A 26,546-nucleotide genomic window follows, 5' to 3' on the forward strand; every position below is an offset into this window, starting at 1 on the left:
ATATTGTTATTCGATGACACAACAAATTCTGGAACGTGTGAACACAGCCTGAATTTTATTACAGTTTGTAAAAAGCCATTTCTTTGGTGGCGGAGAAAAATAAAACGAGACACAACTTGCCTAATAAATAAATGACACAAACCCAATCCACCGTTTCGGGCCGGTAAGAATAAATTTGAGCGACTTGTTCGTTCCCAGGTCGATCTCCACACAAACACGGCGAAAATCCTGTGAAATTTCTGCACATTCACCCGCGACATACAAAGGACTTGGAACACATACCATATTTTGGCTATTAAAAACAGGTTGCATACACACGCCCGTGCAAAAATAGAGAGCTCCCGCCCACCCCAGGCCTTTGTTTTTTGCCTGATTGTTTCTGCTTCGTCCTTCCAGTACTCGTTGTTGTCACGATAAACCTCGAGTGGCACCCCTAGGTACTTCAGTGGGCGGGTTTCCCATTTCTCATTTACGTATACATCAGGCTTCATATCCCAATCACCATACCAAAACGCAGATGTTTTATCCCAGTTAATCATGCTACCTGTCATGGAACAAAATTGTTTGGCTGCATAAACAACTTCACGTATGCTATGCCTATCTTGACAGGGTACGGCCACATCGTCAGCATGTGCAAGAATCTTTACTTCAGTACTCTGTAATCTAAACCCGTGCACGTTTGAATTTTGGATAATTGATAAGCAAAAGGGTTCTAGGCACATGGCAAAAAGTAAGGCTGAGGCCGGGCATCCTTGTCTGATAGAACTGAGTATGTCAATTTCTTCACTCAGCGTCCTATTAACTACCAGGCGTGTTACATACTGCGAGTACGCCATCTTTAATCCATCAAGAAACACAGTTCCAACTTGCACATGTTCTAACATGTTGAACAACACTTCATGGGAGACACGGTCAAAAGCTTTTTGTAAGTCTAATTGCATCATTGCTATTCGGTCTCTAAAATCATCGCAAATCTCTAAGACACTTCTTACTACATGTATATTTGTCGTAATACTACGACCTTTTATGCCACATGTCTGGTGCGGTCCTACAATGTTTTGAACGACATTCTGCATTCTTTTGGCGAACACCTTCATGAAAATTTTGTAATCGGTATTCAAGAGGCTAATGGGGCGATATGACGTCACAGACTGAAGTTTGATGTCATCGTCTGATTTGGGGATTAAAACAGTGTGCGCTTCAGTGAAAGACCGTGGTAGCTTCTTCTTTTTATACCCCTCTTCGATAACTTCGAACAGCGCGCTGGCAATCTCTTCTTTAAACATTTTATAGAATTCTGCTCCGATTCCATCTGGGCCAGGTGTCTTTTCAGTGCTTAAGTCATCGATAGCTTTTTTTATCTGCTGTATACTGATAGGGGCCTCCAAACTTTTTTTAGTTTCGTCGTCAAGCTTGGGCACTAAAGAAAGGAAATCTTCACTAAATCCAACCCGCCGCGGTTGCTCAGTGGCTATGGTGTTGGGCTGCTGAGCACGAGGTCGCGGGATCGAATCCCGGCCACGGCGGCCGCATTTCGATGGGGGCGAAATGCGAAAACACCCGTGTACTTAGATTTAGGTGCACGTAAAAGAACCCCAGGTGGTCAAAATTTCCGGAGTCCCCCCACTACGGCGTGCCTCATAATCAGAAAGTGGTTTTGGCACGTAAAACCCCATATATTATTATTCACTAAATCCACTCGCCATCGGAATACGTTTTCCAAGCAAATCGCGATAGTGTTCAAGAAACGCGTTCATTATCTGACTTTTTTCTTTCGTCAGTCTGCCATTGTACATTATTTCCTTAACTTCTTTTCTTCGTGCATATTGCTTTTCATCACTTAGTGCCCGCTTTGTCGGTGTTTCGCCCATCCAAAGCTTTTCTGTTCTTGCCCTAACAATAGCACCTCTGTACTTTTCTTTATCTAAAAGTTCCAGTTTGTTTTTGGTATTTTTGATTTCTTCAGTGAACGAGCCCGGTTTCACACTCTCTTCCTTTAATAGTGCTTGCAGTTGCGACGGCAATTTCTTCTCGTCTTGTTTCTACTCAAAATTAAGGATAGTCGTACGTTCTATAGCACTCAATTTAACATCTTGTTTAAAAACTTCCCACCTCGTTTCCCAGTCATCTTATCCAAGTTCATACAGCATTGTCAACGCTTCACTTACTTTTTTAGAAAAAATTTTATCTTTCATAATGCTATTGTTTAATTTCCAGAGGCGCCAGTTGAACTTAGGCATTTTTTCCTTTGTCCCAAGCGTGAATTTTACCAAACAGTGGTCGCTAAAAAACACTGGTATAACAACGTATTCGTCACAACTCATCACAAGGTCAAGTGGGATGTAGGCTCTATGCAAACGCGCGTGACTTTGTCCCTGAAAATGTGTGAACTCAACCCCGCCATTAGACATGCAGACGGCCACATCTTCTAGTCCATTCTCTGCAATCAATTCCGTCAACAACAGTGCGCTTTGATCGCGCAAATTTACACGTTTAGAGCGGTCCTCAATCGCGCACACACAGTTGAAGTCACCAATTATTATCACATATTTACTACAATCAAGGAAACCACCAATCTCTTCAAAGAATGCTTTCCTTTCGTTGTCACGATTTGGGGCGTACAAGCAAATCACGCGCCATTCAAAATTCATTAACGAAAAATCACAAACTACGAAGCGTCCGCTCTCACTGCTTCTTATACTTGTCTCAACTGCACCCATCGATCATTTTATAAAAATTGCACACCCTCCCGATAAGCCATCGGCATGTGACACACAAACATTATACGTTGTGCTGAAATGCGCAACCATTCCATCAGTTTCGTCCTCCCTGTGTACTTTTGTTTCTTGCACGGCGATCACGTCTAAATCATGTTCCGCAAATAGCCTACTTAATTGGTATTGGCGTCTTCTAGACGAAAGCCCGCGCACATTTAGAGTGGCGAAACGAACTGCTCTCTCAAGTCTAACAGCCATCTTTATTTTTAAAAAAGGATGCGCTCACCAAACAGTCTGTTCCCCGATATTGGGGTACAACCTCGGTGCGTTAGCCGTGCTGTCAAGTGGGCGGCTTAGCCGCCATCTTCTCCCCCTCCGTAACGTTTGGCTTTGGGGTGGGCCGCAGCCGGCGACAGGTGAACGCTTTCGTCGGTGGTTCACTCCTGTTGGCCTCCTTTGTCTCTGCACCGGCGTCGTCTCGTGGTCTCTTTCCCAGCGCACTGCTATCTTCTGCTTCACGGCAATCCATTGCGTCCACTTCGTCACTCTTGTGGTGAACTCCCATTGTCTCTTTATTTCCACTTGTGTTGTTGGCACCAACCTCGATGATTTCGGAGCCCTGTATCTTGGCTTTTGCGTCTGCTGTAATTTCTACCTGTACAGTGGCTATCAAATTTTCCGCGGTAGTGTTTTCCGATTGCTTACTTCCTTTGGTGCTGGTGCCTTGTACTCCTGATGTTGTTGCAGAATGCAGACATTCTTCTGCTTCCCCTTCGTCCATGGTGAGCTCGGATTTCTCCGTGCTCTACGTGGCCATGGCAGCTGCCGCATACGTCCTCGAGCAGTTTTCTACGGCGTGTCCAAAGCGTTTGCAGACGTTGCACCGCGGCACGCGGCAGTCCTTTATGTGACCAATCTGTTGGCAGCGCAAGCACCTTGGTGCTCTTCCGGGCGCTACAAGGGCTAGCTCACCTCCGACGCGCAGCTGATGTGGTATATCATCCAATGTAACGTCAGCCTTCAGTCGCACCACAACTGTGCGTGTCATGGTGCTCTGTTGGCTATAGCCGTCAAGGCGCCATTTATCCACTCCTATTTCCAAGACGGTTCCGTAGGGATTCAGGGCGTTTCGCACGTCTCCTTCGCGTACATGGCAGAGCAGCCAGTGAAGCTTCAGACGGACGTCGCGGTGACTTGGATCAATTACGATGCATCTCCGACCCTTGACCGTCAATTCCGGTTCGGCCAAAAACTTCTTGGCGCCTTCAGCAGTCTTGCAGGTAACCGCCCACACATGATTCATTTGATATGCGCCGAGCGCAAGAACCTCGGTGGGCGGAACACGTTCAAACAGTGGCTCACGAAAATCTTCTGCGCGATATGGCCTACCTTTTACATCAGCATGTAGAAAAACGGTATTTTGAACAACGTACCCAGTTGGCAGTGGGGGCAAAATGAGTGCATAGTCCTGCGACATTTCGTTCCTGGTACCGAGGCTATGGTGGGCCGCTACATCCGCTCCGATGGAGCTCATATCAGCCACGTCCGTACACTACGGTGGCCTGAAGTCAACTCCACTGAGCTACACCCCCGGAACAATAAACGGAGTCTTGTGTGGACGATTTATTGTTCTTCACATCCAGCAGCCACTAGAAAGTGGAAAAAGCTTCCTTTCGATCAGGCTTCTTGCTGCACACCTGATGTGCCTGCAGTCATCCTGAGCGTTGTCGTGAAAGAAACGGCGCTTGTGGCGACGTGGAAGTGTGGAAGCCAGCGCGAGAAATGCAAGTATTGCTTGTTCATGTGGAATTGACCTAGTATCGTTCTTTCAAATAGTTGAATTGCTTACTAAGTGGTGCGAAATAAAGTGATAAAAAATGAATTTTACAGCACACTGAAGGTGCCGGGGTTTGAACCCGGGACTTCTCACATGCGAAGCGAGCGCTCTACCACTGAGCTACACCCCCGTTTTTTTTTTGCCGACTTCGACGTTCTAAATCATGGTTTACAAAGGATAAAACGTGTGAGCCGCACTTTGGTCAACACGGTACTAAAATCTTTGCAACATCGCTAATTCATCAAATACAGAGATCCATTGCGGTGGATCAGGCAGCGCTTTGAAACCATCTCTCACACACACGACACTCTCAATGAAATTTTCCCGAGCCGGTCGAACAACAATGTCTCCGTTTTGGAATTGCAGTCTCGTTTTCCACATTGCGTGGAGGCTCAGGACCATAATAAGGTCATACGGGACATCCTCGATGTTATCAATCGGTAAGAAGCGTATTCCATATGGGTCTAGGGGTAAGTGTTTTTTCAATGTTCTCTGCAGAACATCCCTGTGAAAGATGGCGTCCCAGCAGTCTAGGAATGCATGTTCTATTGTTTCCGGTTTTTTGCATAATAAGCAGTCGGTGGTCCAGGGGATGAATATACCCTTTTCATGTAGCCAGGTCTTAACGGGAAGTGTGTTTGAGTGTAATTTGAAGAAGAAAGATTTAGCTGATGGCCGTATTGGCATTTTTTTCACTCTCTTTAGGACATTTTGTCCTGGGCCTCCACGGTGTGGAAGACGGTACAAAGGTGCAGGGAACATCGTGTCCACGAGATCTTTGTATAGTTTTTTCCTTGTAACGGTTGACAGGTATTGCTATGAAAAACGTACATTCAACATCCTGTATGACCATACCACTTCACGCAGGTAACCAGTCACAGCTCCTGGCATGTTGTGAACAGTCGAAACAATGAATCCTGGAATTTGTCTACACAGCCGTACCTGTATCACTGTTCGGAGAAACGGATCGTTTTGATCCCGTAAAAACACAAAACGTGACACGACTTGTCGCAGAAACAAATGAGCTAGACCAAGCCCACCTTTCTTGACAGGGAAGAACAAGTTCGTTCGACTCATCCTCTCCCAGGTAGACGCCCAAATAAATGTAGCGAAAACGCGGTGAATTTTTTGTACGCTTACCCTCGCAGCGCACAACACATTCATAACGTACCATATCTTAGATACTAAAAAGAGGTTGCAGACAGTGGCTCTAGAAAACATTGACAATTGCTTTCCTCTCCACCCGTGAGCCTTTTCCTTTGCTTTCGAAGCTTGATCGAGCCAGTACGATTCAGGTTCACGGTAACTTCCGAGGGGCACACCCAAGTACTGCGTTGGCAGCGACGACCACTTCAATCGATAAAGGGCCTCCGGCGTGTCTTTCCAACTACCATGCCAGAAGCCGTAACTCTTATCCCAGTTTATCTGGGCTCCAGTTGAATCGCACAACTTTTCAACGACAGTCGTGGCCTCCTTAATGCTCGCTTTGTTTGTGAAGAAAATCGCGATATCGTCGGCATATTCCAAGATTTTTACGTGTGCTGCCTGCAGCCGATAGCCTGCTATGCGCTCGTTATTTCTGATCGCCAAACAGAGTGGTTCGAGATAAGCAGCAAATAGGAGGGGCGACAGCGGGCATCCTTGCCGCACAGACGAGCGCACGCGAAAGCTATCGGTGAGCTCCCCATTAACAATAATGCGCGTTGAGCATTCTCTGTACGCCATCATGACGCCTTCCGTTATGACGTTGCCAACATTCGCATGTTCCAGTATGCAGAACAAAGCCTTGTGCGAGACGAGGTCGAAAGCCTTTGCCAAATCGATCTGTATCATCGCGACGTGGTCGCCAATCGCGTCGCAACACTCAAGCACACTTCGAGCCACGTGTACATTTGTTGTGATACTGCGGCCTTTAATGCCACAAGTCTGGTGCGGCCCTACCAATGTTTTAATTACACTTTGCAGTCGTTTGGCCAAAGCTTTCGTGAATATTTTATAGTCGACGTTGGCTAGAGTTATCGGGCGATATGACCCTGGCAACAAAAGTTTTTCCTCATCATCACTCTTCGGAATTAGCACGATATATAAGGTTGTGAAAGACAAGGGCAATCTTTTTCGCTCAAACGCTTCACATATAACTTCGTGAAGAACGCGGGCCAATGCAGACTTGAAGGTTTTATAGAAAGTGGCTCCCAAGCCATCGGGCCCAGATGCTTTACCGATGGACAACTCATCTAGTGTGCACTCTATCTCACTCAGGCTTATTGGTAGTTCCAGACGTGTCCTAACTTCTTCATCGAGCTTTGGTATCAATGAGAGAATTTTTTTTTTTCGTAGCTATCTTTAAGGTCCCGCGGGTGACCTAATATTGGTTTAAAGTGATCGGCAATCCCTTGTTTAATGTCATTTTTGTCGCGCGTAACGTGATTGCTTTTAGCTAGCTGGCGGATTTCCTTCCGGCATGCGTACCTTTTCTCCTCTGATGAGGCTCGTTTCGTTGGAATTTCTCCCGCCCACAACTTCTCAGACCTTGATCTCACAAGTGCTGCTTTATATTTTTCTGTATCTATCCTTTCTAGTTCAGTTTTCACTTTCTTTAATTCGTCAACATACACACCAGGCTCGAGACTTTCCATGCTGATAAAAAATTGTAGTTGCTGGCGAAGATTTGTTTCTGCTTGTGTCTAATGACACTGCTTCTTTGAATGGCCAACATTTTGACTCTCTGTTTCAATTCTTCCCATTGAATGGCAAAGCTTACTGGCTTGGCTGAAGTCAGGTTCTCTAGTTCCTTCACTACAGCATCGACAAAAACATCGTCATGTAACAAGTGCGCATTCATTTTCCAAAGATCCCAGTTAAAGGTGTGTTTGCTTTGTCTTTTCCCGAACGTGCCAGTTACCAAACAGTGATCGCTGTATGCTACAGCTTGCACATCTTATTCACAACATAAGGGCACTAATTCGGCTGACACGTATAATCTATCTAATCGAGCGTGCCTATCACGCTGGAAGTGGGTAAATCGCGGGCGAGTACCGCTGGCAAAAACACTACCCACATCTTCCAGGTCATAATCATGCACCACTGCGTTGAGAAATTCGGCACTCTTATCACAAACGCGTGAACATTTTGCTCGGTCTTCAGTATAGCAAACACAGTTAAAATCTCCCAGCACTATTACGACCTTGGAATAGTTTACGTACGCTTCAAGACGCTCAAAGAAAGATCGACGATCCGTTTCAACATTCGGCGCATAGATACAAATAGCACGATAATGCACATCACGAAAAGAAAAATCAGCCACTAAGAGACGCCCCGTTTCACACGAAAACACTGATTGCACAGAAATGCCAAAATTATTTCGTAGGAATATAGCGCAGCCGCCTGATCCACCAAAAGCGTGACAAACGCATACATCAAAGTGAGCACGAAAATTGGACACCATTATGTCTGTTACCTCTTGGCTCTCAATTTTCGTTTCTTGGATTCCCACTATATGCAAGTCATTATCCAAGAGGAGACGACTTAGCTGACATTGCCGCCTTCTTGCACTGAGCCCTCTTACATTTAACGTGGCTACACGTAGCGTTCCTTCAATATTAACCGCCATGGCTACACGGTATAATAGTGCCCATCACAGTTACACAAGGATGAGTGCTCATAAAGGTGCGCCGGTAACCACGTCTAATGCCTCTAAAGGAGACGCAACTCGACCTTCCGGAAAGGGCACTCAAGTGCAACTTGGGCCCCCCTTCCTGGCAAGGTTCTAAAAAACTAGCGCTCAGGATGACGGCCATTGCACTCACCAACCCCCCTACCCCACTCGAACTTGACAGCACGGAATTACGGAGGCGGTTTACCCGCCTGCCGTGGATCGACCGTAATGTTCGGCCGTAGTTTCAAGGTCGACCTCCTTATACCAGGCGCTTTGGGCGGTGGCTCGTCTCCGCCGCTGCCATCCTGTTTCGCCGTCCGGCTAACGGTCTGGTTGTAGGGCCGTTTCCCCGTCGTTTGGCTAGTTGGGCCGGTGAGGGTGTCCATGCCTTCAGGTTCGACGAGGCAGGTCACCTCCGTCTCAGGTGGGATCTTCTCTTCAGCATTCGGCATGGCCGCGGTGCCCTCTGCATTCGCTTGTTGGTGTCCTGTGGCAATAGCCTGAGCGACTTGTTTCTCCTCCTGTTCAAGACGTACCACCGGCTTTGCCACGACGTCAGCTGCTTCACCCGCCGCGGACGACGTGTCTTCCATGTCCGCCTCGTCCATGAACAGGGCAGAGTTGTCCTCGTTGCCCACAGGTCCGGTCACGCTAGCGTACGTGCGCTCGCACTGACTGTCTTCATGACCGAAACGTCGGCAGGCACCACACCGTGGAATACGGCACTCGCGACGGATGTGGCCCGTGCCGCGGCGGCGTAGGCAGAGAGGAGCCCTGCCCAGCACAACCACGAGAGCCAGTTCCCCGGCGACGCTCACCTGATGCGGAAGGTCGTCGAGCTTTACGCCCGGCTTCAACTTCAGCGTAACCAGCCTTGTTGTTGAGTTCTTATCAGCCACGCCGTGAACCCGCCAGCGCTCGCGAACTACGTCGGTGACCTTTCCATACGGCGCGAAGGCAAGACGTACGTCCTCGTCAGGAACGCTGGGCAGCAGCCAATGCACTTTCATGCGTACGTCCTGGTTGGCGGGGTCGATGACGAGACACCGGCCCTTTTTGACCTGCAGCTCTCCAACGCTGACAATCTTTTTCACTGCGTCGCTGTCCTTGAAGGTCACGGCCCATACATGGCTCATACGGTAGGCCCCGAGAGCAGCCACTTCCGGCCGGAGCGATAACTGAGCGAGCGCATCGCGAAAATCTTCCACCTGGTATGGGCGGGCCCTGATATCACAGTGTAGAAAAACGGTATCCAAACAAAACGCCCTGTTGGCAGACTAGGGAAAACAACTTGATACTCGTCGTCCGAGGCAGAAATCCTGTTACCGCGGCCCATCTGGGCCGCTGAAGCCGCTCCTACGGAGCCCATGATTTACACGTCCGTCACGCTCGGTGGCCGGAAGTGGAATCCACTGAGCTACACCCCCGGAACAATAAACGGAGTCTTGTGTGGACCATTTATTGTTGTTCGCATCCAGCAGCCACTAGAAAGTGGAAAAAGCTTCTTTTCGGTCAGGCTTGTTGCTACACACCTGATGTAACCTGCAGTCATCCTGAGCGTTGTCGTCAAAGAAACGGTGCTTGTGGCGACGTGGAGGCGTCGATGCCAGCGCGAGAAATGCAAGTATTGCTTGTTTAAGTGGAATTGACGTAGTATCGTTCTTTTAAATAGTTTAATTGCTTACTAAGTGTTGCGAAATAGAGTGATAAAAAATTCAATTATACACCACACTGGAGGTGCCGGTGTTTGAACCCGGGACTTCTCACATGCAAAGCGAGCGCTCTACCACTGAGCTACATCCCCGGAACAATAAACGGAGTCTTGTGTGGACAATTTATTGTTCTTCACATCCAGCAGCCACTACAAAGGGAAAAAGCTTCCTTTCAATCAGGCTTGTTGCTACACACCTGATGTAACCTGCAGTCATCCTAAGCGTTGTCGTGAAAGAAACTGCGCTTGTGGCGACGTGGAGGCGTGGAAGCCAGCGCGAGAAATGCAAGTATTGCTTGTTCATGTGGAATTGACGTAGTATCGTTTTTTTTAAATAGTTGAATTGCTTACTAAGCGTTGCGAAGTGATAAAAAGCCTCATTATACACCACACTGGAGGTGCCGGGGTTTGAACCCGGGACTTCTCACATGCGAAGCGAGCGCTCTACCACTGAGTTACACCCCTTTTTTTAAGGTATTGCCGGTCTTCGACATTGTACAGAGCACATTATACAGAACAATATCACAATACGCAACTAACAACTACAAAACATTTTGAAAGAACATACATGCCATCAGTCCCATAAGGACTGGTGTTGTCTAATTAAAGTTCTTGCAGTGCTGTGAGAAGTTCTGTCCTGGACAGCCATTCCGGTACACATTCTTGTATTTTCTTTATTTCAATGAAACGAGGCATGCTTTCGCGGAAATACGTACGCGCAGGCCTAGCGTCCGGGTCGCAGTAGTACCCAGACATCCTTGCACGCCATGAACTGTGAACGCCCTTGAGCATTATTAGGTCGAAGGGAACCCCGTCGTCATTCGTTACCGCTAAGTACCTGATATCATGCGGATTTAACGGTAACTCCTTCTTCATTGTTCTTTGTAGGACATCCCAGAAGAACACTCCGGCCCAGCAATGCAAAACGACATGGTCTACTGTTTCAGGTTGCTTGCAAATGATGCAGTGCGATCCCCAGGGTACAAGGAAGCCACGTGCTTCCATGAATGTCTTCACTGAGAGTGTTCCTGTGTGTAGTTTAAAAAAGAATGTCTTTACCCCAGTAGGCACCTCAATACTTTTCACTCGTTTAAGGACATCCTGTCCTGATCTTCCACTGTATAGCGCTCTGTACAATGCCACTGGAAATACAATGTTTTTTTATTTATTAGCGGTTGTCAATATAACATCGCACAATTCAGTTTCACATTCATGACGCCAATGCAAGCCTCTGGCAAAGGGAAAAAGAAGGAAAAAAAAGCGCAACGAAGCTGTCCATCCGCATAGGACTGACGTTGGCAAATTAAAATTCCTTCATGACTGTCAGAGCTTCGAGCCTCGACAGCCAATCCGGTACACACTCTTGCATTTTCTGCAGTTCAACTAATAGGGACATACGATCTCTGAAATATATACGCGCTGGCCGAGCGTCGGCGTCACAGTGGTACCCGGCCATGCGCGCCCACCATATGCAGTGGAGAGCATTCAACATAATAAAATCATACGGCACTCCGTCTTCATCTTTAATTGGCAGATACCTGATCCCTTGGGGGTCCAGCGGTAACACCTTCTTCAGCGCTCACTTTAACACGTCCCATAAGAAAACCGCCACCCAGCAATGCAAGAAAACATGATCTATGTTCTCCGGCTTCTTGCAGATCAAGCAGTGTGATCCCCACGGCACAAAACAGCCTCGTTCTTCCACAAATGTTTTTTAGAGAGAGCGTTCCCGTGTGGAGCTTAAAAAAGAACGTTTTTACCCCTGGTGGCACCTGCATACGCTTCACTCATGTAAGGACGTCCTGTCCTGGCCCTCCACTGTATATGGCTTTGTATAACGGCACTGGGAACACAATGTCGCACACATCATATACAGTGTTTTCCTTTTCACGTGACACAGATAATCGCTTGAAAAACGAGCTGAAAGGAAACGCACACTGTCGGCCACTTCCTTAAAATAACCACGAAGTGTTCCGGTCATGCTTGCCGTAGTAACAACATACGCAGGCAATGCGTCGCTCAACCTGAGCTGACATACGGTGCGCAAAAAAGGATCGCGCACATCGCGAAAAAACAAAAAGCGGTTGACAAGCTGTCGAACAAAAAGATGCGCCAAGCCCAGCCCCCCTTCCTTCACGTGCCTGAACAGATTTGTTCGGCTACACCTTTCCCAGGTAGAGCCCCAGATAAAAACCGCGAACACTCTGTGTAGCTTTTGCACGTTTACCCTTGAACAGTACAACGTCTGCATGACACACCACAACTTCGTAATAAAAAACATGTTACACACAGTTGCCTTAGCGAAAATGAACATGTTGATGCCTTTCCACCTTTCTGCTTTTTCTCTAGTTTCTATTGCTTGGTTCATCCAGTATTCGTCGTTATTTTTGTAACTGTCCATGGGAACACCTAGGTACTTGGTCAGGGTTTTCATCCAGTTCACATTTGCAAAATTGTCCGGTGCTGAAGGCCACTCTCCGTGCCACAACCCGAGGGACTTCCCCCAGTTCACTCTACTGCCCGTCACACCACAAAAACTTTTCACTACGCTTATCGTTTCCGTTACACTTTGTTTGCTTGTACAACACACTGCGATGTCATCTGCATATGCCAAGAGCTTGACTTCTGTGTCTGCCAAGCTATAACCGCGCATTTGATTATTTTGATTTATGGCCAAACACATAGTTTCTATGTAAATTCCATACAAAAGAGGACTGAGGGGGCAGCCCTGACGCACAGAAGTCATGACGTTAATGGCGGCCCCCAATGATTTATTCACAATTAATCGTGTTCTGCAGTTCTAGTACGCCAACGCCACTCCCTCAGCGATGATGGAACCAATAATAACGTGATCCAAAATGGCAAACAAAATAACATGCGAGACACAATCAAAGGCTTTCTCGAGGTCGAGCTGAAGCACTGCGACTCCGCCCAAGGTGACGTAGCAGCACTCGAGCACGCACCGCATCGTGTGAATATTCAAAAAAATCGACCTTCCTTTGATCCCACACGTTTGGTGATCTGCGACAATTTCTTTTATTACACTTTGAAGTCTGGCTGCCGAAATCTTCATGAAAATTTTATAATCTACATTGGTTAAAGATATCAGCCTGTAAGATGTCGCTAGCCTAAGTTTCTCCACTTGATCACTCTTAGGGAGGAGTATGGTATGCGCTTTGCCAAAAGAAGGTGGCAAAGCTTTATTGTCATACGCATCATTAAACAGCTGTGTTAGCAACGGTGACAGTTCCTCCTTGAAAGCTTTATATAAACAAGCGTCCAGCCCGTCAGGTACAGGTGATTTGCCTTGATTCAAATCATCAATTGCCTTTTCAACTTCGCTTTCTGTTATTTTCTCTTCTAATCGTTCTTTTGTGTCGTCACTCAATCGCGGCATGCGACCGAGGAAGACCTTTTTGAGCTCGTCTACATTCGCTTCTTGAAACGCAAAGAGGGACTGGTAATACTCTAAAAACGCTTGGCCTATACTCTTATTGTCGTCGGCAATCGTGCCATTCTATAGAATCTTATCGACGTGATTACTTCGACCTTGCGCTTTTTCAAGTCCAAGCACCTTTTTAGTGGGCGTCTCCCCAGCTACTAATGCATTTGCTCTTGCGCGCACAATTGCACCTTGATACCGTTCTTTGTCAAGCTGTTCGATTTTTTTTCTTTAATGGTTCGCACATCTTGTTTATACGCCCCTGGCTCTTCGCACTCAAGCGCTATCAGCTGGCTAAGTGTCTTTCGCAAGCCCCTTTCTTTCATTTCCTTCTCAAACTTTAAACAGCTCGATCTTTCTAAAGCTTTCATTTTTACGTTTTGTTTGAAGTATTCCCATTTCTCTGCTATTGTTGCACTGTTTTCTTCACTTACTTTCCTGACGGCCTCACGTACTGCCTCTACAAATGGCTCGTCTTTTAGTAGCAAGGCATTCATTTTCCATAGTTCCCAATTAAAATCTTGTTTCTTCCTCTCCGTCCCTATATGACATTTCACAATGCAGTGATCTGAAAACGATACTGGTGCCACCGAATAACTATGGCACTTTGGAATTATGTCTTGCGATACGTGTATGCGGTCTAACCGCGCATGACTACTACCTTGGAATCGTGTGTACATGACTTCCCGCTCCCCCTCCAGGCACTCACAGACATCGTCCAGTTCATTATCACTACTTAGCTTAGTCAACACACTACTGCTTTTATCGCGAATACCAGCATTATTGACTCTATCCCGAACCCTCAAAACACAATTGAAATCCCCCAACAAAACCATGCACTTATCAGTGCTAATATACTGAAAAAGGTTCGCAAAAAATGAAGCGCGTTCTTCCACAGCATTCGGCGCATATATGCACATGACTCTGAATTCAAGATCACGAATACCAAAATCACAAAAAACAATCCTTCCGGCTTGACATGAAAAACCATTTTTAACAAGGCCAGGCAACTTCTTAACAAATAGAACACAACCGGCGGACGTCCCTACCGCGTGGCTCACGACCGCATAATATCTAGCCGTGAAATGCCGCACCTTGCTCCCGGTCTCGTCATCTCCGTCAACCTTTGTCTCCTGGACAGCTAGAGCGTCTAGGTCGTGGTCAGTGGCCAGCCGTAGGACTTCACTTTGCCTACGCCTAGCCGCCAACACTCTTACGTTTAGTGTGGCAATAGCGAGTGATGGATTAGAAGCCATGCTGAACTAAAGTATAAGGTAGGCCCGGAGCATGGTGCTTACCCTTCACGACCAGCCCTCGGCTAGCCGCCTCCGGGACCGCCGGTCTTCCCGGTGGTATTCGTCTGCTGCACTTTGTCACCAGGCCTTCTCTCGAGCGGAACATTTGGCTTAGGCTTGAAGACCGACCGCCTCCCTTGAGGCGTCTTCGCCGGCGGCCCGTCACTATTGCTGGATGCCGCGTTGTTCTTGTCTTGGCCTCATCACGGGGGCGCTTGGATGTGGCACCGAGACGAGCGGCCCGGTCCCCATCGTCCGCGGACTCGCCCTGTTGCATCGCTGACTCATCGTCATCCCGTTCAGCTTCACTAGCACCTGACTTCGCAGAATTTTTTGTCCTTGTCGACCCTTGCAGGCCCAGTAACCTGCTCAGTGACTTGGACGACCTTGGCGTCAGCGACCTCCGGCACCGTCGTGGTAATTGTCTTCGCTGGGGGCACTTGTTCTCCGGCTCCCTTAGCAGCGTCTCCGTCTCAACTGCATCCATGACGTCTACTGCTGCCTCTTCACTCGCGACTGGGCTAGTCGCAGTAGCGTAAGTCTTGACGCGGTCGGCTTCGACATGCCCGAAGCGTCTGCAACGCGAGCAGCGCGGCACCTTACAGTCCCGCCTAACGTGTCCCGTGCCTTGGCAGCGTAGGCATTGCATCGGACGACCGGGTACCACCACCAAGGCCCACTCCCCGGCAACGCGTATCTAGTGAGGAATATCTTCCACTTTCAGTCCGCCCTTCAGCTTGAGAAGAACGGTCCTCGTGGTCGAACATTTTTCCGGAACGCCTTGAACACGCCACTTCTCCCTGCTCACCTCAACCACCTTGCCGAAGGGGGCCAGCGCAGTCCGCACATCTTCATCTTCCACGCCGTGTAGTAGCCAGTGAAGCCGGTGCTTCACCTTCTGGTCCTGAGGGTCGACGATAACACATCGCCGCCCCTTAACCTGAATCTCTTTCAAGGCCAACAGTCGCTTTGTTGCAGCAGCATCACCGAGGGTCACTGCCCAGACATGATTCACTTGGTACGCCCCAAGGCACACAATTTCCGGTAGCAGGCCCGTTGGCGTTAGCGCATCCCTAAAGTCCTCAACCTTATACGGCCTCGCTCATACATCACCATGTAGAAACACGGTGTTATTAACAATTCGTCCTTTTGGCAGCTGAGGCAAAATAAACTGGTAGTCAGTTTCTTCGTCGTTGCTAATTCTGTTTCCACGGCCAAAAGTGGCCGCTGTCGCTGCTCCACTGGAGCCCATGATTCCGCTGACCGCTCAGCTCGACTGCCGGAAGCAGAATGACTGAGCTACACCCCCGGAACAATAAACGGAGTCTTGTGTGGACGATTTATTGTTCTTCACATCCAGCAGCCACTAGAAAGTGGAAAAAGCTTCCTTTCGATCAGGCTTGTTGCTACACGCCTGATGTGCCTGCAGTCATCCTAAGCAATGTCGTTAAAGAAATGCCGCTTGTGGTGGCGTGGAAGCCAGCGCGAGAAATGTGAGTATTGCTTGTTTATGTGGCATTGACGTAGTATCGTTTTATTTAAATAGTTGAACTGCTTACAAAGTGTTGCGAAATAAACTGATAAAAATTTATTTGTACAGCACACTGGAGGTGCCAGGGTTTGAACCCGGGACTTCTCACATGCGAAGCGAGTGCTCTACCACTGAGCTGCACCCCCGGAACAGTAAACGGAGTTTTGTGTGGACGATTTATTGTTCTTCACATCCAGCAGCCACTGGAAATTGGAAAGTTTCCTTTCGATCAGGCTTGTTGCTACACACCTGATGTGCCTGCAGTCATCCTAAGCGTTCTAATTTAAGAAGCGACGCTTCTGTCTACGTGGGTGACGGCCCAAGAAATGCGAGTATTGCTTGTTTATGTGGAATGAACGTAGTATCGTTTTCTTTAAATAGATGAATTGCTTACTAAGTGTTGCGAAATAAAGTGATAAAAGTGTTACTTATACACCACACTGGAGGTGCCGGGGTTTGAACCCGGGACTTCTCACATGCAAAGCGAGCGCTCTACCACTGAGCTACACCCCCTTTTTTTTCTTTATTGCCAGTCCTCGACATGTCACAACACAAATTCCTTAAATAATATACACAAAGACCAAAGAAGTAAAAACGAATAAATACAATATCCGAAGAAAGTACAGTTATATTTACATTGGCTGCCGTCCGCTACTTTGGCACGGCGTTGTCGTATTAAAATTCCTTGAGTGCTGTCAGGGGTTCAACCCCCGACAGCCACTAAGGAACAGGCTGTTTCAACTTCTTTACTTCTACATACCGCTGCATGCATTCACGGAAGTACACACGAGCCGATCGGGCATCCGGGTAACAATGGTAGCCCGCCATTCTTGCGCGCCATAAGCAGTGGAGGCCCGTAAGCATGATCTGGTCGTACGGGAAACCATCGTCGTCGTTGTATACTGGCAGAAACCTGATTCCGTGTGGATCTATAGGCAGCTCCTCTGAACACTCACAGTGTTCAATACGCTTTGCGTATCTTTACAGCATACAGCCACATCGTCAGCATATGCCAATAACTTCACCTCTGCTGCTTGAAGACGAAACCCCTTAATGCCATCATTTTCGATGATGGCCTGGCCTAACGTTTTCATGTGAACACAGAACAGGAGTGGATTGAGTGGACAAGCCTGGCGAACGGACCGCTTCACATTAATGGGGGCCCCCAACTTCTGAAAAATTATAAGTCTTGTATAGCAACTCCGGTACGCCATGGTCACCCCGTCAGTAATTATGTGGGCAAAATTAACATGTTCAGGGACGATGGACACTATCTCGTGAGAAACGCAATCAACCGCTTTCTCCTAGTCAAGCTGGAGGATCGCTACTGCATCACACATGGCGTCACAACAATCCAACACACACTTCATTTTATGCATGTTAGTGAAAATGGTTCTACCGCGAATGCCACACGTCTGGTGTGGGCCGACTACTTCCTTAATAACTGACCGCACCCGCCGGGCCAGCACCTTCATCAATATTTTGCCGTCGCATTTACTACACGCTATGGGTCTGTAGGAGGAAAGTTGCTTGAGCTTTTCGGTCTCTTCAGTTTTAGGTAATAGGACTGCATAGGACTGGCCAAAGGATGGTGGAAATATTTTCAGTTCATATGCTTCATTGAAAACTGCGGTTAAGATAGAAGCTAGCAGGCCTTTAAACGATTTGTACCAAGTGGCACAAAGACCGTCTGGACCTGGTGACTTGCCAGGGTTCAGGTCTTCGATGGCCTTCATCACTTCATGTTCTGTAATTGGCCCTTTGTATCGTTTCTTTAACTTCATTCGAAAGCTGTGGCATTCGCTGCAAAAATAGATGCTTGAAATCATGCATGTTGATATGCCTGAATGCAAAAAGCTTTTGGTAATGTTCAAAGAACGCACGCCCTATGTTATTGTTATCGATTAATACCACCCATTCATATTGAATGGCCTCAATCGGCTTACGTCTAGAATATTTTTTTTTTCTAGCCCCACTGCTCTTTTCGTTGGCGTTTCCCCGCATGTTAGTCTTTCTGCTCTAGCACGCACGGGCGCGCCTCGATAGCGCTCTTCATCGAACACTTCGAGCTTTTTCTTAACAGCGCACATATCGTCTCGATAAGCGCCCGGTTGCATGCACTCCAGCGTCGCCAATTTCTCAAGCAATGTTTTTAAATCCTGTTCTCTGGCCTCTCTTCATATCGCAGTACGGTGCTTCTTCAGCAACACCCATTCCTCGCCAAATTTCATAAGGCTGTCTTTTCCAAAAGAATTAATAGGAGTCACTACCTTTTCGTTAAAAGTTTCATTAAGTAGCAGCTCAGTATTCATTTTCCACAGTTCCCAGACGAATTCCTTTCGTTCTTTATTGCGGCCCACCCTGCATTTTACCAGGCAGTGGTCACAAAAGGATACGGCAGTAACTGCATAGCACTGGCATTTTTCTAATAAATCATATGATAGATAAATACGGTCGAATCGGGCGTGACTTGTGCCCTGGAAATGAGTATACCTCAAGTCTCGGTCAGTCCGAAAACAATCAGCGATATCTTCTAATTCGAATTCATGTATAGTGTGAGCCAGAATAACGCTGCTTTTGTCATACACTACACGTCGCGTAGACCTACCCTCGGCGTTCAATAAGCAGTTAAAATCCCCTACACAGGCTATCCTTTTGTGCACACGGAAATGACACTTTAAACTCAAAAAAGAAATTTGCCTTCTCTTGCACAGTATTAGGCACATAAATGCAAAACACGCGTCATGGGACATTGCAATAGCTGAAGTCACAAAAGACAAGTAGACCAGAAATGCACGAGAAGTAACCCTCTATGACAAGACCATGGAGCTTCCTCACAAACAACACACAGCCCGCCTAAGTCCCTAAGGCGTGGCTCACTACTGTATAGTAGTTATACGTGAACCTTTTCACCATGCTCCTGGTATCCTCCTCGCCGTCTACTTGGTTTCTTGCACGGCTAAAACGCGTAGGTCTTGGTCCAGTAGTAGTCTGTAAACCTGATTCTGTTTCCTTTTGGCGGCCAGACCTCGAACGTTTAGCGTGCCGAGGCTAAGCGACGGGTTGGTAGCCATTACTTATGTAACCCGGAGGGGGGAAGGCCCGGAGCATGGTGCTCACCTTAACGTCTACCTGACCGCTAGACGCCTCCGTGGCCATCCGGTGTCCGTCACGCGAGTTCGTCTTTGGTCGGCTTCACGGTGGGCCTAGGGTCAGCCTCCAGGTTCGGCTTAAGCTTGAGGGTGGTGCGCCTTCCGGAATGCGTCTTGGCGGGCGGTGGCTCCGAGTCACCGCCGGCTTTTTCGCCGACTTTCTCCTCGCGCTGCAGGGATATGTTGACCGGTGCCGAGACGCCTTCGACGCGGGCGCTAGCAGGGGTCGCGTTGTCTACTTGGTTCTCGCCGTCTACTTGGTTTCTTGCACGGCTAAAACGCGTAGGTCTTGGTCCAGTAGTAGTCTGTAAACCTGATTCTGTTTCCTTTTGGCGGCCAGACCTCGAACGTTTAGCGTGCCGAGGCTAAGCGACGGGTTGGTAGCCATTACTTATGTAACCCGGAGGGGGGAAGGCCCGGAGCATGGTGCTCACCTTAACGTCTACCTGACCGCTAGACGCCTCCGCGGCCATCCGGTGTCCGTCACGCGAGTTCGTCTTTGGTCGGCTTCACGGTGGGCCTAGGGTCAGCCTCCAGGTTCGGCTTAAGCTTGAGGGTGGTGCGCCTTCCGGAATGCGTCTTGGCGGGCGGTGGCTCCGAGTCACCGCCGGCTTTTTCGCCGACTTTCTCCTCGCGCTGCAGGGATATGTTGACCGGTGCCGAGACGCCTTCGACGCGGGCGCTAGCAGGGGTCGCGTTGTCGTCCGCCTCTGTCTGCGCTGCATCCGTAGCTGGCTGGTGGCTCTCACTTTATTGCGAGGCCGTCCTCACGCTCTCGACTGTAGCTGCTGGTTCCTTGGGGGGAGGGATATTGTTCCATCCTCCTTCGGCCTGCTTGGTCGTCCCGCCGGTTTCTGCCACCACTTTGCCGTTTCCAGCTCCCGTGGCCGCTTCCTCCGCCTCGGTCACGTCCATCACGTGGTCTAACGTCGAAGACTCGCTCTCCGCTGAGCCCGCGGCTACTGCGTATGAACGCACACAGTCCGCGTCGGTTTGTCCATAAAGCCTGCACCGCGAGCAACGGGGAACCTTGCATTGACGACGAACGTGGCCAGAGCCCTGGCAGCGCAGGCACTGCATGGGACGTCCTGGGGCTACCACCAGCGCAAGCTCGCCGGCTACGCGGTTCTGGTGGGGCAGGTCGTCGACTTCCATTCCAGCCTTCAGCTGCAGCAGCACTGCTCGGGTCGTCGAGCCCTTGTCGGAAACGCCATCCACTCGCCAGCGCTCGCGCGTCACTTCGGTTACTTTGCCAAAAGGGGCCAGCGTGGTCTTTACATCTTCGTCATCCACCCCGTGCAGAAGCCAGGGGATACGAAGCTTCACCTGTTGTTCCTTGGGGTCGATGACCAGGCAGCGACGCCCCTTCACCTGCAGCTCCTTTAGTACCGCCAGCTTTTCAGCAGCCTCGGGTGTCTTCATCGTTACTGCCCATACATGGTTGATCTAGTACGCTCCAAGGGCAACGACGCCAGAGAGCATACCAGCAGCTTGAAGCACGTCCCGGAAATCTTCCACACGGAACGGGCGAACATGAGCGTCGACGTGCAAGAAAACTGTGTTTAAAACGATGCGTCCTGTAGGTAGCCGATGCAAAATAATCTGGTAATCCTTATCATCCTCCGTCGAAAGCCTGTTGCCGCGGCTAACAGCCGCATATGCCGTTCCATTGGTGCCCATGATCCTACGATCCGTTCAGCTCGGGAGCCGGAAGCAGAAGGACAACTGAGCTACAGTTCCTTTGTCTTATTACGGGCTTGGCAAGTACATACAAATATTGTCAAATAAAAACGAGTGTTAAATCACCTAGTCGTTAGAAAGACTGACGTGTCATGTTAAAATGCCTTCATCAAAGCCAAACTGTCTAACACTGAAAGCCAATTTGGTGGATCACTTAGCAGTTGCAACACTTCGCTTGTATAATTAACACTCTCAATAAAATAATACATTGCTGAACTTGCATGAACATCAGCATTGCGTACAGCCGTACGAGTTCGCCACACGCTTTGCATACACAATAGCATCAACATGTCCACCGGCACACGGCTAGGTTCAGCACATGACAAAAACTTTATTCCTAATGCAGTGATACGAAGCTCCTTTTTCTTATGTTCTTTGCAGGATGTACCAAAGAAAGTGGGCATCGTGGCAGTCAAGAAAAATATGTTCGGCAGTTTCTTCCTGGTTACATATAAGACAGCTGTCTGACCATGGAACAAACAAGCCCTTGCTTCTTAGCCATGGCTTAACAGGCAGTGTGCCGGTATGCAGCTTGAAAAAGAATGATATAGCATTAGCTCGTACAGGCATATTATTGACTCGCTTCAATACATCTCGTTCAGTCCCTAAGTAATACATAGGACGATACACTGGTGTAGGTACAAACACTTCCGCAAGATCCTTATACAATTGTTTCCGTGACACTGCAACCAAGTAGTCCTTCAAAAATCGAGCGTTTAGAAGACGTATCGCCATGGAAACTTCACGCAGATGACTCTTTAGTGCCATCGGTTTGATTGCGTGCGACAATACAACAAAATCAGGCAAAGCATTGCGCAATCTCACTTGGATTACCGTCCGCAGAAACCCATTGGTTTGGTCGTGGAAGAAAACAAATCTCGACACAAGTTGTTTGAAAAACAAATGCGTTAAACCAAGTCCCCCCTTGCGCAATGTGTGAAATAAATTACTTCTGCTCGTGCTTTCCCACACCGAACCCCAAATAAACTATGCAAACAATCTTTTTATTTTTTTGGATCGAAGATCGGCTCATAATAATAATATTTGGGGTTTTACGTGCCAAAACCACTTTCTGATTATGAGGCACGCCGTATTGGAGGACTCCGGAAATTTTGACCACCTGGGGTTCTTTAACGTGCACCTAAATCTAAGCACACGGGTGTTTTCGTATTTCGCCCCCATCGAAATGCGGCCGCCGTGGCCGGGATTCGATCCCGCGACCTCGTGCTCAGCAGCCCAACACCATAGCCACTGAGCCACCATGGCGGGTGTGCTCATGCATAGTGCCTTCAGGACGTAGAACACTTTAGCTACTAAAAAGATATCACATACTTTGGCCCAAGCAAACATCGAAAAGTTGTGGCCTCCCCATTTGTTAGTTTTCTCTCTCATTCTGTCTCTCTCGCTCGTCTAGTATTCGATTGGCTCACGGTAGGCACTGAGCGGAACCCCAAGATAAGTGCCGGGTACTACACTCCACTGCATTTTGCAAAAGACTTCTGGTGCACCTGGCCAATTCCACTGCCAAAACCCTAAACATTTTGACCAACTTATGGCACTACTGGAAGCATTGGAAAAAGCTTGGGCTTCTCTCACAACTTCTGCAATGTTCTGTTTATCACGACAGAACACTGACATGTCGTCGGCATAAGTTAAAACGTTTATTTCTCTACCAAGGAATGTGTACCTGCGAATATTATGGCTATGTAGTAACTTTAAACAGAAAGGTTCTAAATAAAGTGCAAAGAGCAAGGCCGAGGTCGGACAGCCTTGCTTTATGCTAGACATTACTGCAATCCACCTGCTCAGTTTGCTGTTAATAATTAAGTTTGTGGTACAACCATCATACATCATTTTCACCCCGTCCAAAATGACTGATCCGACATTAACATAATCAAGAAGCATAAACAAGATTTCGTTTGACACCCTGTCAAAAGCGTTGGCCAAATCTGGTTGTAGCATAGCTACATGATCTCCCATCGCATCGCAACATTCAAATATGTTTCGCGCTATATGTATATTTGTAAATAAAGTCCTGCCTTTTATACCACATGTCTGATGCGTACCTACTAGGGATTTCACTACACTCTGAAGGCGATGGGCGAGCACCATCATAAATAATTTAGAATCAATATTTTCTGAGCTTATTGGCCGGCAGGCCTCTACGGATTGAATGGTGATGTGGTCTATTGATATAGGTATCAGTACTACATATATCTGTCGGAAAGAAGGAGGCGTCCATTTTTGTTCGTAGCACTTGCTTATGACGCGGTGCAGAGCCTCAGCCATTTCAACCTTGAAAATTTTATATATCGCTGCCCCAAGTTCGTCCGGTCCGGGCGATTTCCTTGCGTTAAGGTGATCTATAGTCTTTTCAATTTCTGGTACAGAAATCGGCGTCTTCACCATCAATTTTCGGCATCAGAGGTAAATTTCACTCTTAAACGCAGAGATATCGCTTGTCCTCTTGCTTACCAGCGTGCTATAGTAGTCAACGAAAGCGCGTTCTATCCTTTTCCCGTCATTTGTAAGCTGCCCTTGATAAACGATTACTTTTACTTCCTTGGTCACAGCGTACCTCTTCTCTTCAATTAAAGCTCGCTTGGTGGGCGTTTCACCCAGCCATAACCGTACAGCGCGTGCTCTTAAAACCGCGCCACGATATCTCTCTTCATCAATCACTCCACGTTTTGCTTTAAGTTCTTTGATATCATGTGCAAATATACCAGCCGCGCCGCTTTCCATGTTCAACAGGTATGCTAACGTGCATTACAGTTGCTTTTCTTCTTGCTTTCGTTTCTGCCGCAACACGCATGCTCTCTCTAAAGCAATTGTTTTCGCTTTGGTTTTGAACATCTCCGAAGCTTCTACAACATTTTTTGCATCCTCAAGCAGAACAGCGTCTAATTTCTCTTTTATTTTTTTAAGAAATACTTCATCTTGCAAAAGGTTGTCGTTAAGTTTCCATAGGTGCCAATTAAATTTCTGTTCTTTCTTTTTCATACCTATCGTAACCATTACCAAACAATGATCACTGAAACTGATACATTCTACACCATATTCAGAAAATATCGGAACTAAGTGAACAGGAACATAGATGCGGTCTAACCACGAGTGGCTGTCTCCTTGAAAGTGCGTATATTGCACATGACTGCAAGAACCACGAACACTCCCAACATCCTCTAGATCAACATCACAAAATTTCATGCAGAAGTGCGGCACTTTTATCTTGGGTAAGTTGCTCTTTCGATTGATCTATCGGCCGGCACACACAATTGAAGTCGCCAAACATTAGAACGTGTCTTTCACACCGCAAGAAAGACCTCAGATAAACAAAAAATTATTCACGTTCTCGAGCATTATTAGGGGCGTATACACAAACTGCCCGCCACAGCAATCCAGAAAACGAAAAATCACAAATGAGCAAACGCCCCCCTCCCATGAAGTAACTTATTGCCCTGTTATCCCAATGCCATTTCTAATAAAAAAAAGGCAGCCCCCAGAAGTACCACTGGCGTGCCGAACGCATACATTGTACTTATTTCTGAAAATTTCAAACAATCTAGCTGTTTTTCCTTCGGATTCAATTTCTATTTCTTGGACAGCCATCAATTCAATGTCTTTTTCTAGTAACATGCGACTCATCTGACACTGTCTTCGCCTCTGCGACAACCCTCTGACGTTTAATGTCGGCAAACGAAGCAGACTGGTGAGGTTAATAGTGTCTGCCATTGTTTTAGTTATATTTAGGCTACGCCCCTACACAATTTCTCTTAGGAAACATACGGACTCTGGTATGCAGTGATGCTCGTTGAACATGGCCCTCCCTTTCGAGCCGACGATTGGCAACCCACGTAGTCGCAGGCCCATTCCCCATCAAAGAACGGGTTTTGGAAGTTCTTTCCGGGAAATACCTCCGCTAAGGCATGGGCGGCGCGCGTGGCAGCCGTCTGTCTGGCGGCTCGTTCGGTTTGACCTTCAACGTCGATCGTCGGCCTGTCTGGGTTTTCTGTGCCGGTCTTTCGGTACAGAAACGAGGGAGCCTTTCGGCGACGAGGAAGCAAGCCCGAGAAATGCGAGTATTACTTGTTTATGTGAAATTGACGTATTGACGATCTTTTTCGAAATAATTGTATTGCTTACGATGTGTCGCGAAACAAAGTGATCAAAAATTTAATTATGCCCCACACTAGAGGTGCCGGACTTTGAACCCGGGACTTCTCACATGCGAAGCCAGCGCTCCACCACTGAGCTAAACCCCCTTTATTTTCTTTATTGCCTGTTTACATAATACAGAGAACAACAGAAGGATCTCAAAAGCTTTTGAAATTATTCAAGTCATCAAACAGTGTAACCCAATCAGGTGTTTCTCGCTGTGCTCGTAAAGCTCTCGCATATACGCTACATGTTCAATGAAATTTTCCATTACAGGCCGAGCGTTAGTGTCGTCATGTTTTACCGACATTCGTGTTTTCCATATACTATAGAGGCTGAATACCATTATCATGTCGTAGGGAATGTCGCCGTGATTCTCAACTGGTAAATATAGGATTCCATGTGGTGTAATACGTAAGTCCTTTTTGATAGTTCGCTGAAGGATGTCCCAGTGAAACATGGCATCCCAGCATTCATTAAATACATGTTCTATTGTCTCTGGTTTTTGGCATAGTATGCAGTTGACTGTCCACGGTACAATCATCCCTTTATATTGTAGCCACGTTTTTACAGATAGAGTGTTTTTATGGAGCTTGAAGAAACATTATTTTACAAGCGGTCGTATCGGCATTCCTTTAACCCGTTTTAAGACGTGTTGTCCACAGCCTCCAGTGTATATACTTCTGTACAATGGTAGAGGTAACAAAACATCCAGTAAATCCTTGTAGAGCTTTTCTTTTTTTACCGCACTCAAGTATTCTATGGAAAACCTTACTTTAAGCATGCGAAAGGCTACAACCTCGCGCCAATAGCCTTTTATACTGTGCACCGCAGTCTTATTTGTAGAGACGATGAATTCAGGTAGTGCATTGTGTAAACAAACTTGCATAACTGTACGCAGAAATGGGTCACACTGGTCTCTTAAAAATACGAAACGCGACACAATCTGTCTGATAAACAGGTGCGACAGACCAAGACCACCTTTTCTGATCGACAAAAACAGATTAGTTCGACTCGTTCGTTCCCAACTTCCTCCCCAAATAAACACTGCAATGATATGTATTAATTTTTTGTAGGTTAATACGCGACTTGAACAATACTTGCATAACATACCATAACTTGGCAACTAAGAATAGATTGCAAGTAGTTGCACGGGCAAACGTTGACAAATTTCGACCTTGCCATCCCTGCGTCTTCTCTTTCGAGCGTTCTGTTTCCTCGTTCCAATACAGTTCGGTGTCTTCATAACATTGTAATAGGACACCTCAGTACGTTGTTGGCATTGCTGTCCATTGGATGCCAGCAAATAAT

General features: G+C 47.4%; 5 non-coding genes across 5 annotated transcripts; all 5 read right to left on the minus strand.

The window, feature by feature from the left end:
- Positions 1-4,612: 4,612 nt before the first annotated feature.
- Positions 4,613-4,684, minus strand: TRNAA-CGC (transfer RNA alanine (anticodon CGC)). The gene has a single exon. It is a non-coding gene; the product is annotated as a tRNA-Ala (tRNA).
- Positions 4,685-9,941: 5,257 nt separating this feature from the next.
- TRNAA-UGC (transfer RNA alanine (anticodon UGC)) lies at positions 9,942-10,013 on the minus strand. The gene has a single exon. It is a non-coding gene; the product is annotated as a tRNA-Ala (tRNA).
- Positions 10,014-10,313: 300 nt separating this feature from the next.
- Positions 10,314-10,385, minus strand: TRNAA-CGC (transfer RNA alanine (anticodon CGC)). The gene has a single exon. It is a non-coding gene; the product is annotated as a tRNA-Ala (tRNA).
- Positions 10,386-16,262: 5,877 nt separating this feature from the next.
- TRNAA-CGC (transfer RNA alanine (anticodon CGC)) lies at positions 16,263-16,334 on the minus strand. Its single transcript has one exon. It is a non-coding gene; the product is annotated as a tRNA-Ala (tRNA).
- Positions 16,335-16,629: 295 nt separating this feature from the next.
- TRNAA-UGC (transfer RNA alanine (anticodon UGC)) lies at positions 16,630-16,701 on the minus strand. Its single transcript has one exon. It is a non-coding gene; the product is annotated as a tRNA-Ala (tRNA).
- Positions 16,702-26,546: the final 9,845 nt, after the last annotated feature.

The sequence above is a fragment of the Dermacentor albipictus genome, chromosome 2, assembly GCF_038994185.2.
Source record: "Dermacentor albipictus isolate Rhodes 1998 colony chromosome 2, USDA_Dalb.pri_finalv2, whole genome shotgun sequence".
Classification (NCBI taxonomy): Eukaryota; Metazoa; Arthropoda; class Arachnida; order Ixodida; family Ixodidae; genus Dermacentor; species Dermacentor albipictus.